Source organism: Neofelis nebulosa, chromosome X (genome assembly GCF_028018385.1).
Source record: "Neofelis nebulosa isolate mNeoNeb1 chromosome X, mNeoNeb1.pri, whole genome shotgun sequence".
Lineage (NCBI taxonomy): Eukaryota > Metazoa > Chordata > Mammalia > Carnivora > Felidae > Neofelis > Neofelis nebulosa.
The window spans coordinates 108729206-108741669 of record NC_080800.1 but is presented as its reverse complement, the minus strand read 5'-3'; the positions used below and the strand labels follow the sequence as shown (position 1 = coordinate 108741669).

The following is a 12464-nucleotide window of genomic DNA, read 5'->3' as shown; positions in this document are numbered from 1 at the left end:
TACTTTACTCTGGATCAGGATGCAGCTATTTTCTGAATCCTTTGCAAGCACCATGCCTTAGTCACTTATGAGAAAATGCTATATAACTGATCCCTAACACATAATCACTGACATGCACATATATAGTGAGGTCATAGGAATCCACTCAATGTCATGTAATAACATAAGAATGTGCCTGAGTTGCAATGTGAAATGATGAAAGCCCGAGGCTAAATCATGTCCCCTCTGACTTGCATTTATACCTAGTTGAGTATGTGTATCATTCCAGGTGTAGTATGCAGTCTTGAGAACCATCTAGATACTTATCTTAGGGTTCCAGACGAAGAATTGCTTCTCTCTAAATACACCAAGGACTAATGCCCTTGCTGGAAAATGTAGGAGGACTCCTAGGGAATTTGGGAAGTGAGCCAGGTCAAGAACCACGTGTATTGGTGCCTAGATTTGCTCTTCTCAAAGCCCTTAGGTGCAACCATTTTCTCCCCCTTAGGCCTGGATCCCTGAGGTTTGCTCCCTGGTATCTGAAGACAATTTGGTACCAAAAGAAAACACTGGAGATCTAGTGCTTAGTGAAGAAAAAGTAGAAAGGCAACACTAGGTAAGTGGAAATTGAGTTCTTGAACGGAAAAGATGCCTGATGAGAGTGTAGGTTTAGGTCCCAGTGTGATTACAGATGGAAATCAAAAGCAAAATCACGAGAGTGTGAGCAAGGTTCTTCAAACTGGGCAAGAAGCAAGGAAGCCATATTTCCTGCCGCCTTTGTCTGAGGTCACATTTTTTTTTCACGCCGGACGGGCGGGAGAAGAGGGCATGTGGGCAGTGTTTGGATAGGATTTCTGGAGCAACACTGCCATCGTGAGGAAATTGCTGGAAAAAGCCCCAAGGTTTCTTTTCTGAAAAGACTTTTACTTTGGAAAGGTCCATTCGGTGGGGAGGCTGATGGGCCGGGCCCCTAGCCTGAGCTCAGTGCCTCCTCCAGAGGCCTACCTGGAGCTCTGGATAAAGGTGGGGTCCAGGTGTAGGTGGTGGTCGGTGGGGAGGCAAGACTGCCAGTAGCCGCCAGGAAGTCAGGGCACAGGAAGTCGTGGGGTGGGGTCTGGGTATTCGCCCACTGTGGGCGGGACCAGAGGAAACCACTAACAGACAAAGTACTCGGCCTGGCCTGCGGGTCTCTCTCCCAGCCCCTCTGAGCACGTGGTGTTCCCATGCTCTCGGACCTGGGCCTTATGTGGTAGGAGAGTCTGAGCGCTGAGGACACGACAATTCCTGGTGGCTTATAGCAGGAGCAGATGGGCTTGCTGGAGGTCTCAGGTGCACCCAAATGGGAGCTGGGAGAGCCTGAAGACAAATGGGACTATCCAGCCAAGCCAAGAATGGTTACACTTCTGTTACAAGATCAGACTTTGCACAAACTGATGGGAACCAAAAACAAATGAAGAGGATTCAAGATGAACCCACATTTCAAAAGTCCTTGTCTGCTGGAGGTGGCATTACCTGTGACCTCGCCTCACTTCTCCGTATATGGCTGTTGTAGCAGGTACATTGTAAAGAAGCATGATTGTTTCTAGAAATGCAAAAACAGGTGGCAAAATTGTAAAACGTGGACATTCCAAAGAATATTTGATGATGTTTTTAAAAGCCTTCAAGCTACAAGGTAGGAAAACTTGTTTTAATGCTTAAAGTTAAGAGGGATTTGAACATTATTTTTAAAAAGTACATATATGTGCAAAGTGAAGAGATAAGAATGCATGACAAGGATTTTTTTTAAGTGTTTTCTTTCTTCTGATTGAAGTACCATTTGTTTTCTACTATGTAATTTCTCAAAATTTGAATGCTTTGCCAGCAGCAAGTATAACTTTTGTAATTTCTTGGAGCAGAAAGGTCTTCTAGGGTAAACGTAAAAACATTTTCAAGCACTCAAAAATACATATTGATAGGCAGGTATGCAAACGGTATAATGTAGTGCTTAAGACTGCAAAACTGCACCCAGCATCCGTTCAATCATGTTTAAAGAGAAGCATACCTGTGTAACGTTTATTTATATATACATATATATGCATGTATTTATATATAATAAATGTGTATATATGTAAAAATTTTTTAAACCAGTGTATTCACAACAATGATCAGTGTTACAGTGAGCATGCTTTTCAGCATGAAATTCTCAGGCAACATTTATATCCATATTTACATTTGTATAAAAGAAGACATTAGTGAAAAATTATTGCTGCATGGAAGGGTGTGAATGTATCCATTAGGGTTTTCTTAGGATACATATCTGGGTGACTGAATTTGAGAGATAACCAATTTCAACCTTCATTTACTGCATTGGCTTTTTCTTTACAGTTTTTAAAGAAAATTTTAAGATGAAAAATTTGGTGTGAATTTTGAGAAGTATGAAAAAAGAAACCCTAGTGTTCTGGGAAATGAGTATTTAGTGTCTGTTCCAATATTAGTTTTAGAGCATATGTAGGTCATCATATTAATGATTTGGTAAGGCAAGTCTCAAAATAAGATTCCTGAGTGGTGGCAATATAGGCATTTTATGTCCTATGAGTAAAAACAGGTTAAGTGAGAACCTAATTAATATTCTTTAATGAGTCAATCAGGTAGTTCTGTGCAAATGTTTATTGTCTAAAATCAAGGTCTTGCACATGTTTCATGATAATTTCAAACCACCCAGGAATCAGAAGTGAAAATTTTGAATCTAAAAACATGATGCCTACATCAATCCAATTTAAATGTAAATTCGTTGTAGTTTATTACATAATTACAGAATTATGTGTGTGTGTTGAAAGAATGGAAGTAAACATGTGAAAGGTTATCAGTGCTCAGTACAAGATTTTATGATTGCACTTTTACTCATGGCATGTGTTAGTTATGTATGAGAGAACACTACAAGATTGATCCCTAACAATTAGTGGCATGTACATAATAATAGTAATAATAATAATAATAATAATAATAATAATAAAATCATAGGAGGCCATTGAAGGTCAAATAATCACATGCATTGGAACATGGTTGTGTTCCACTGTTAAATGATGAAACCATGAGACAAAATTATGTTCCTTTTGATTGGAATTTATGTATGTTCGGCTATATGTATCACTCCAAGTGGGACATTGTATGAAATTCAGACTTGAGAGTGCTCTGGATCCTACTCTTAGGGTTCCAGCCAAATGGCTGCCTCCTACTCCACACACAAAGCCTGGTGCCCTCTCAGAAAATGGAGGAGGACTCCCAGGGAACCTGGAAGTGAAAGAAGTCAAGAGGCCTGGTGCCTAGATTTGCTCTTCTCCAGTCCTTATTCCCGTGATTTTCTTACTCTCTTAGCCCTGGATCCCTAAGAATTGCTCACTGAAGCAAAAAACATGGCAAGATGTTGGGGATCAAAGCTGAGTGAAGAGCAGACCTACAAAGCCTTGGTGGAATAATTCTTGAAAACATGGCTGATGAGGGTAGGTGCTTTATGACTCTGATGTTTGAGGGAAACTAGGAACTAAAGTTCATCTGTTTGAGCAGATTTCCCCCAAACTGGGCAAATGGCTAGGCAACTAAATTTCCTGACTCCTTTGTCTCCTGATGGCTTTTTAAATATTGAATGGTTGGGAGTGGAGGGCCCAGGGAGCTGGGTTAATTGGCTTTTCTATAGCAATACTGCCACCAAGAGGTTATGTTAAAAAAAAGTGTTGTTAGGACTGGTGTGAGGCCTAGCAGTTGAGAAGGGTTTGGCCTTTTAAGAGGTTGAGTGGACTCTGGCCTTGAACTGGGCCTCCTCTTCAAATCTGAAGCAGCTGGGTCTAATTGTCCTTGAGGCTGTTCTTGATGAAAGGCAGCCAGGGGGGATTTGGAGACATTTGCGAAAACATGCCTCAATGGTCAGGAACCCTATGAAGATGTAAGGTGACCTCTGACTTGAACTCAGCAGATAGGAGATAAATCCTGCATCGGATGACTAAGCTGCCTGTTTGGAGTAATATGGAGTTGACCATATGTTAGACTGGGAAAGCTAGATGTGTGAAGACAGTACTCCATATCTGAATTGTCAGTGACAGAAGGAGTAGCCGTAGCCCTGGGATTCTTCAAACTCAAGAAATTTGTCTTTTCATATTTTGGTTTGCATGGAGAGACAACATTTGGCCAGGGAGTGGATGGAAGCCTAAAGCAACAGCACCTTTCTGAGTCCCATGAATTCAAGCATGAAACCATGACCAGTAATGGGATTGTAACTATTGCCAACCCTAATTACCGCTCAGCCACTGACACTCATTTCAGATCAAAGCTGTTTCAAAATGAAAAGTTAAAGGGGTGCCTGAGTGGCTCAGTTGGTTGAGCATCTGATTTTGGCTCAGGTCATGATCTCTCAGTTCGAGGGTGCGAGTCCCGCATCTGGCTCTGTGCTGACAGCTCAGAGACTGGAGCCTGCTTCAGATTCTGTCTTCCTCTCTCTCTGCCCCTCCCCCATTCATTCTCTCTCTCTCTCTCTCTCTCTCTCTCTCCAAAATAAATAAACATTAAAAATTCTTTAAAAAAATGAAAAGTTAAAAAAAACAAAAACAGAAAAACCCACCTAATAGGAAAGGTGGCAAAGAAAATAGCAGGCATTTGCCAGACAATAAAAGGCATGCAACACAGAAGTCTTTTAAGCAGAGATTTTCAAACTCACCAGTATAGCAGTAAATTGCAGTTCAGCATGCTCTCCCATAATACCCTTTGTTCTTCATCATAACCCTGAGCAAGCCACTGAAAATGAAGCCATTATCACCTATTTGTAATGATGTGTAGGATTGGACAGGCTCTTTCCTACCAAGTGAGAAGCATCGTCAGTTGGCTCAACTCTTTGGAGGTTAGTTGGTCAACATCAGTTAATCTTTCACATGAGAATATCCTTTGTCCAGAGACTGTGTCTCTCAGAAGTGATCTCATAGCCGCATTCCCACAGGAAGGCAGAGAGGTGGAGCCAAGGAAGATCATTGAGGTTTCTTTTGCAAGAGTGGATAGCAGCAGAGGCAAAGGGACCATTTTCTGGGTTCAGCTACAACAGGTGGTCTTTGTAAGCCCTTGGAAAGATTGAAATCCATTCTCTGAGTCCTTAACAGAGAGATGTCCATACCTTTGATTCCAGGAAGAAAAAGTAAAGTGTTGGAACTTTGGGATCAAACCGTCCTAGGTGTCTAATACAAGGTAAATGAAATGGTAAAATAAAGTATGTCTTTTTGTACTTATTACATACATGATTAATTCAATTTGAATACACAAATATGTAAGGATTCGAAAAAGTGAATAGGCACAAGGGAAGAATCTGGAAAGCATACAAACAGCTAACAGTGTCTAACTTTCTAGAGTGATGTTTCCAATGGCTTGCCTTCAACTTTTAATTTTATACTTGTCTGAAATTTCTAAATGTTGAAAGTGAGAAAAGCTTACATTCAAGATTATTTTTCTTAAAAATCAAGAAACCAACACATACCAATCTGTAGTTAAGAAAAGGGTATATCAAAAGATGTATTTTTCTTCTAAAAATGTGCACAAGTCTATGTACATGCAAGACTTAAAAGCCTCGGACTTAATTTTTATGAAAATGTAATATTTCCAAATTCTGCTTGTCAGAAAATCCAGTTTTCTAAAGCATATTTGATGTCATATGAAGAGGCTTATGTGATGTAAGACCTGAGAAAACAGTAATAGAAGGAAGCAACTTGAATGGCAAGGATATTCTATGTGTATCATGAAGTCCAAAGCCATACCAACAGATCCCAACAGCCTGCACACATGTGCCCACACATACACAAGTATGTAATAAATGTAACATAAAGGAGCAGAATGCAATAGGTCCAACATCAGTGGCATATTTATTGAGTCCCTGTGAATTAAGAGTATCATTTTTTTGCTCAATTGACTGATTCTTTTCCAGATGCAAGTTATTCTTATCAACAATGAAGGAATATTATGTGATTTAACCAAAAAAAAATTACCAGGTTGCTCATTAATAGTAAATGCTGTTGGCAAGTACCCACTGTCCAATGTTGAATCAAAAACTCATGACACCAAACTCCATGTACAGTTTGATGAGGATGGCTGTTTAGAGTGTGTGTGTGAGTATGTGTGTGTCACATTGTGCTGAGGAATATGGGGATATAATGATGAGATGTAGACTAAATCTATTTAGCTCTTGGGAATAATTATATATCACTTGTAATATTTAAACCAGCGTACTCATCAGGCTTCTTATTAATAGTGGTTCCCTTGGGAAAGAGGGATATGGGCTAAAGCGTTTCCATTTGTTCTTGACAGATTGTGTATTCTAAGAGATTTTTCGAGAATCCTCTAATATATTTGTCATTTGAGAGCCAATCGGGACAATACGTGCAGAAGAAGTTATTGATGTAAACTGGATTTGTTGGCCGTTTGAGACCTAATGTGTTTATATCTCTAACTGATCACAGAAAAGAGGATTAAGGATACCCTGTTTTGAAAATCCTTGTGTGCTTGAGTGGGCATTACTTGTGACTTCAGTGCACTTTATGTATGGCTAATGTATCTGGTAATTTTGTAAGCGGGAATGCTTAATTCTAAGAAATGCATAAAAGTTGAGAGGCAACATTAGAAATTGGAAGTATTCCAAGGAATATTTAATGATGTTTGCAAAGAACTCCAAACTATAATCGGTGAAGGAAGTGATGTTTGAACATTTGAGGTACGAGGGAACTAGGATTTTAGGTTAAAAAATACATGAGCAAGATGGGAGAATGTATAGCATTATAAGTTATTCTAGTTTTGATTGGTACCATTTATTTTTGGCTTCATAATTTCTCAAAATGTTAACAGGTTGCCATCAGCAGGTGTCACTCTTAATTCCTTGGGAGACCTCTTTCTAGAATAAAATGTAAAGAAATTTCAAGCTGGGGAAAATATATGTTGATGTGGGACCATGCAGTTTATATTAGGTTATGCAGAAGATTTGTGCAAAATTGCACCCAATAGAAGTCAAATTATAATTAAGGAGAAATGTGTGTGTGTGTGTGTGTGTATAAAATAATGAGGCAATAAGCATTTTTTATAATGTATTTACTAAACTGAAGAGTTGAAAATTTATATAATATTCTCAAAATGCCCAGGAATCAGGAGGAAAAATTTCTTATGTAAACCATAATGTAACATCCAATTTTAATATAAATTTATTGTGTATGAATGTAAATATAGAAGTCTGTGTATTGGGAGGAGTGGAAAGACATAATCCAAAAGGTTATCAGTGGTCATAACAAGTTTTATGGCAGTACTTTATCCTCGATCAGCACATGGTTATTTTTGAATCCTTGGCAAACATAGTTACTGAGGAAAATGGTTTTAAGACTGATCTCTTGAGAGATAAATGGTAATACGTATACACTTAGACCCTCATCAGTAGAGTCCTAGGAGAGCAATTGAAGGCCATTTAGTGACATGGGAAAGTGCTTGTGTTCCAAATGGTAAATGAAAGCATGAGACAAAATCCTGAGTAACCTCTGATTGGAATATATATATATTCTGCCATGCGGGGCACTGGATGGCATACAGCAATGAGAGTAGTGTGGGCCCTCCTCTTAAGGCCCCAGTCAAATGGCTGCCAACCATTCAACACATGCCTACATCTTTACCCAGAAAATGGAGACATTCCTGAGATCATTAGAGATGAGCCAGGCAAGGAAGCATGGATTGATACCTAGAGAGACCCTCCTAGTTGAATTTCCAGCATTTCCTTTTTCTGTTTAGGCCAGGATCCGTGAGAACTGCCCCCAGAACTAGACAGAATTGACCTCGGGGAAAATGCTGTAGATGTAATGCTGAGTGAACCAGAACAAAACTATGAAGACTGGGCCTAGTGGAAATTGAATTCTTAAAGGAGAAGGTGCCTGATAAAGGTGGTTACTTCTGGACCTCAGTTTGATTTCTGATGAAAGCCAAAGCTAAGTGCCTCAGTGTGAGCAGGTTTTCTTAAACTGGGCAAGATACAAGGTAACCATATTTTCTGGCGCCTTCGCCTCTTTTTTTTTCAGACGGGATGGGCGGGAGAAGAGGGCCTGGGGGAAGGGTACCGAATATTTGTTGGCAAAACTAGTGCACTACTGCCATCCTGAGGAAATCATTTAAAAACAACCTACGCCGTTTTTGCGTTGTTTCCGTGAGGACTTTCGGTTCAGAAAGGTCCGTTCAGTGGAGAGGCTAAGCACGCCCTGGCCGCAAATTGGACCTCTCTGGCTTATCTGAGTTGTTGCGGGAACTCTGGCAAAGGACTCCTAACGGTACGACAGAACTGAGGTCTTGGCTTAGGAGCGGGTCAGTGAGGAGGCAGGACAGAACCAGGAAGTCCCGGCACCGGAAGTTGTGGGTGGGGCTTTGGTTTCTTCCTAGCATGGGTGACGTTAGAAGAAGCTTTTTGGAGCTCAGTGCAGGCCTTATTGTCTTCTGTCTCCTGTCCCAGCTCTTCAGAGGGTGAGGCAAGCTTGTTCACAGTGTTCTGGAGCCTTAGAGTCTGGGCTCCTTGTGTTAGCAGCATCGCAGTGTGCTATCGCAAGCCGGGCAATTTGAGGCAGACGTGTGTACTGGGGGGGTCTCAGATACAACAAAAGCCGGGAACCTACTGCTTGAGCAAGGAGGACAAGTTGAGAAGCATCGGAAGCCATCCTGCCAAGCCAAGACGACCCAAACCTTGTGCTACGGGATCAGAGGCATACACATACGGACCCCAAAATAGCAAGGAAGGTTACAAAGAATTCTCTGAGCTCAAAGGCAGCAAAGGCAGTTGCTTGCTTCTGGTTTCTCAAATCTCAGGCAAAGGCCTGTCAACAGGGCTCTGCTCTCATCTCAGTTCTCTTGCTGGGCTTGGGGGAGAGGGAGACTTAACAGCTTTTAGTTGTCCCAGAGGATGTGGAGGTCCTCGAAGCCTAGCTATTCTCATACTTACATTTGTTCTCTGTCATTGCTTCGTAAGTTCCCTACTTGAGGATGCCTGGTAAGCTTGACAGGAGAGCCCACTGAGTGTTGAACATTCTCAGACCTGTATTTCTTCCTCCCCAAGATAGCGGTGGATGCCTAGAACTTCTTGGGATTCACTCCCTGATTGAGGAACACTGTGGTGCCCTTCTTTCCTTATTACTCTGGCTCCATTGGATCTTTTAGAGTAGTTGAAGGTGATTTTGTCTTGTGCTTGGGTGGGAGCTTCCTGTGACTGAAAATAATCATTTCTATTCCTGCTGCATTTAAACTGGTGGCAGATGGGTAAAGAAATTAAAGAGGCAATTTACAAAAGAAGAAATCCAACTGTTTATAAATGAAAAGACACTGAAATTTACTAGTGTTCAGGAAGCTGCAATGGTCAACAAACATTGTGTTTATGTGTATATCATTAATTTATAAATATATGGACACGTATTTATATATATTTATCTATGCATACATATCTATGTTATGGATATATATGTATGCATATTAAGTTATATATAATTTTTACTATATATAGGTGTGTATATATACATGTATGTGTAAATATATGTATGTATATAGATGTATACACACACACTATTAAATAATTCTGTTAAGTCTTTTTTTCTCCAAGGCCTAGAGCAAAGTGTGGAACATGGCAGGAACTAGATAAGTATCTTCTGAATGAATATAGGATTGCCTACACATATTGAGAGATCTGGAATGAAAAACATCAAAGTGTGAATACTATTTACCACACTACCATATACTGCTTAGGAATGGGTGATGATGCTTTTTTTTTTTTTTTTTTAACATTTTTTTTACAAGAAAGTGTGTGTGTTTTTTTTTAAAATTGAACATTTACTTCAATATACTTAAAAATAGGATCCCAGGTTATTTAATATCATCAATAATAAGGCATTTTTTAAAATGCATATCTATTTTATTCTTGTCTATTTCTCTTAGAGATAAATTTTAAGTTTTAAAAATTAAGTTTTGCCTTTTAAAAAAATTGTCTTCTGAAGACTCATGACATGAAAAGTTAATGATGCCAAGAGGGTATGAAACTGAAACTCAAGTTTGTCCCACATATAATCACATCTAACCCACCCATACAGATAATATAAATGAAAAGAATACAGCAAAACAAAACTTAGCAGTACCTATATTGAGATGATATGATCACAGGTGTTCTTTAACTGCTCCCTGATAATAACTTATTTCATGGTGCCTATATTACATTTGCAATTTAGGCCAAATGTAAAGCAATTTCCAGAATAAAGGGATACAAGAAAGCTTACAAAGGGTATTACATTATATGGGAAAATACTCATGATACAATATAAGATGCAACCAAGGTAAGATTTCTAGGTAACATGGCAAGTTGAACATGGCATCTAATTTTTTATCCTGATTTCCCTCCAAAGTGGAAGCAAAGAGATTTTTCTAAAAGGTATAAACTCACAATACAGAAAAAGTAAGAGCAGAGACAGCATCAAAAGTGTTTAGAAGCTGGCAGATGGAAAATGATCAAATTAATAGTAGACAAAAGAAAAATTAATCCTGATACAGCAGAGGGGAAAGTAGAGAACCAACCTGATTTAAACCAAACTAGACTTTCACTGTGTTCAAATTACACCTCAACAAACCTGACAGTACCTCTCCCAAGTAAAGAGGAGGAGGAAATGGAAGAAGATGAAGAAGAGGAGGAGTAAGAAAAAAGAGGAGAGAAGGAGGAAGAAGAGGAAGAAATTAGATTCCCTAATTTCCTCCCCCGTTCTGTGCAGCTGGGCTACTGTGCCTCTCTACCTAAACAAAATACAGGTGATTATTCTCTAAAAAAGCCAAAATAAGTATTCTCTGGACTGAGGACCAGCACATAAAGTGGCAGGCTGGGTCACCCTACTGAAAACAGGGTAAGTGAAAATGTGCCTACTGGATGCTAATAAACATGGTCCTCTTCTTCATTTGGTTTCTAGAACACTAGCAGCAAAGCTTTTGCCTTCTAGAGGGAAGAGCTGTAAAAGCCTTCTCTGGAGAATTAAACTTCCAAGCCAGATCACTCTACAGTGAAGTCCAGAAGCACTATATAATCACTCAGAGTTTCGAAACCACATTTACATCAGTCTAGGATTGAGTGGAAAACTAAGGATTCTCAAGTATCTAAAGGGAGCCCTAACAAGAAAGATACAAACCAAAACATAGAAGAACTATCTTGGAGAAAACCAACTGAAAGGGAGAAGATAACTTTAAAAGTTAATTATTATCAGTGTCATCACACAGGCAAGAGATAATGTTGCAGCTATGACAGAAGAAAAGGCTACAATGAGAAAGACCAAAGTTACAAGGGAAAGGAACAGTACAAATAAAAATAAAGTAGCAGAAATACAAAACTCAACAAAGAGGTTGGAAAAAGACTTTACTTGTAATATCAAAAATGGGAAAGAAAAAGAACTAAAAAGAAAATTATAGTATATCCGTAAATGCCATTGATTATCTGCATAATAGGAGTTCCCAGAAATTTCACAGGAATGTGGAATAGGATATGCCACATTGAAAGGAGCCATCCAGTTGCCGGTGCAGTGGGTGAAAAGAGGAGGACATATTGGGAAACTTCAGAACCCTGGTAACAGAGGGAAGATCATATAACTAACATACTAATATGAAGAAACAGAATGACTTTCAAATTCTGAACATCAACCCTGGAATCTAGAATGTATTGGAACGATGCCTTTAACATTCTGGAAAAAATAGTATTTCCAGCTTAGAATTTTATACACAGCAAAACTTTCAATGAAATGTAAGGGTAAAAATATCCTCAAATATGCAAGGTCTTAAAAATTTCCTCACGGGGCGCCTGGGTGGCTCAGTCGGTTAAGCGTCCGACTTTGGCTCAGGTCATGAACTTGTGGTCTGTGAGTTCGAGCCCCACATTGGGCTATGTGCTGACAGCTCAGAGCCTGAAACCTGCTTCAGATTCTGTGTCTCCCTCTCTCTCTCTGCCCTTCCCTTGCTCATGCTCTGTGTCTCTCTGTCTCTCAAAAATAAATAAACGTTAAAAAAATTTTTTTAAATTTAATTCACACAGTTTGTTTTTTTAATGCTGCTGTAGCTTGTTCCTAAAAAAAAAAAAAAAAAGATTTAGAAGCAATTAGAGGAAGATACAGATTTTATTAAACCAAAGAGCCCATAGAGAAGATATGAGAAGGGAATCCTCAGAAAGTTGATGAAAGGAGTATCAGAATGGTGGTTAAACGCCAAACACAAGGGAAACCAGAACACGTTGCAAGTGGTTAGAAAATTAGGAGGTAAATTTTGCCCAGCAGATCAGATTGACATAAATACTTATTATGAGTGAAACACTTGAGAGATGTTTTAGATAGCTTGTATACTTCTGTAGAATATGTCACAAATTTGTTATAGTCATTATGCATGTGGTGAAATAGGATTTTAAGTAATATCTGTTTTCATCATTGTATATAGGAAGTAGATAGATATTTCTT

At 39.2% G+C, this 12464-nt stretch overlaps 1 long non-coding RNA gene across 1 annotated transcript; it reads left to right on the top strand.

Moving 5' to 3' along the window:
• The first annotated feature begins 838 nt into the window (after window positions 1-838).
• LOC131502411 (uncharacterized) lies at window positions 839-11997 on the top strand. The gene is made up of 3 exons (XR_009257044.1): window positions 839-1651; window positions 3334-3458; window positions 5126-11997. It is a non-coding gene; the product is annotated as an uncharacterized LOC131502411 (long non-coding RNA).
• The last annotated feature ends 467 nt before the right edge of the window (window positions 11998-12464 follow it).